This window comes from Egretta garzetta, unplaced genomic scaffold, assembly GCF_000687185.1.
Source record: "Egretta garzetta isolate BGI_Z169 unplaced genomic scaffold, ASM68718v1 scaffold179, whole genome shotgun sequence".
In the NCBI taxonomy this organism is placed as follows: Eukaryota; Metazoa; Chordata; class Aves; order Pelecaniformes; family Ardeidae; genus Egretta; species Egretta garzetta.
This window is the reverse complement of record NW_009270001.1, coordinates 4577796-4579153: the sequence shown is the minus strand read 5'-3', so window position 1 is coordinate 4579153 and position 1358 is coordinate 4577796.

Genomic DNA, 1358 nt, shown 5'->3' with positions numbered 1-1358 from the left:
TGCTAAGTGAGTTTAAACCAGAGAAAACTTTGGGAACTGACCACTCATCTCAAAATCTTAATGTATAATTGGAAGATGGAGCAATACAGCTTGTTAATTATGAAGCATTAAACATATGAGGCCACATTTTGACATCTTGACAATGATGGCAATCTTGTATACAAATAGTCCTGCTGCAATAAATTGGACCATTTGTGCAATGGGATCTACCCAAGGCTACGAGTGACTCAGTGTGAATCCAAATCTGACACCTAATATTTATAACAGGGGACTAGATGAGTCAGGGCTTCGTAACAAAACACAGTTTTTCAGCCTCCGGCTACCTGCTTTAATCTCACCGCTGTCAGCCGTGACAAAAAGTCAGCACCACATGACAGCTGTTCAGAGACATCCTAATGAGCGGGTGATGCTGGAGGTCCTGGTGGACATCACCCGGCAAAGCAGCGCTACGCCCAGGCCCCCGCGCCGGCAACCGCAGCGGAGGAGCAGTGGCCTCTGGGTCAGGGTGGGAGCATGTCGGGTGGCATGAGGGTTCCCCCCCACCGCCATGGCCCCCAACTTTGGCTCACCAGTGAGACCTAAACCATGTATTCTTTGGGGAGCACAGCAAACCCGGAGATCATAATTAAAATATGTTAATCTACACTGGGCACTTACCCATGGATAAACACTTCCATTTGGCACAATTTCCCACAATCTTCTTCTGAGATTTGAGACGGATCTCAGAACCCTGCTCCTTTCCCTTTTGACATTTTTGGTCTTAGTTTTGAGCCAAAAAGAAATTAAAAAAAAAAAAAAAAAAAAAAGGGAAGGAAAAAAAGAGAAAGAAGAAAAAAAAGAGAGAGAAAAAGAAAAAAAACCCCAAACCTGACACTTGCTTTCTTCATAAGCTTTGCAATTCCAGTTCGTTTTTACTGGGGGTGGGGGAATGCTGTAGCTAAGCTATGTGTTCATTACAGCCAGGGGGAAAAAATGAGGTTGGCTCCCAGTTTTGCTTATGTTGTTAAAAGAGCCTCTGAAGCTGCAGTTCTGGAACAGGTCTCCTCTTTCTTTGAAAGCATGCTGTTTGATAGACTGTCATTTGTCCCCTCCTTTCAGAAGAGCCAGCTGGCAGCTAAGTGCTAAAGCCAGTGACTTGCATGTGTTTTTCTGACATTTAACAAATGGGAACAGCTTGCAAATCTGCATTAACTCACTCTGTCTCACAAATAATCATCGGCTACGCGGTGTAGACATTCGGAACATTAGCGCAAACACAAAAGGGAGCAGGAGTCTGTGGGAAAAACAAGTTGGCAAATAAAAGATGTTTTACTAAGGGACAGATATAGCTTTTTGGTTCAGATGGAGGGTTCGGATAT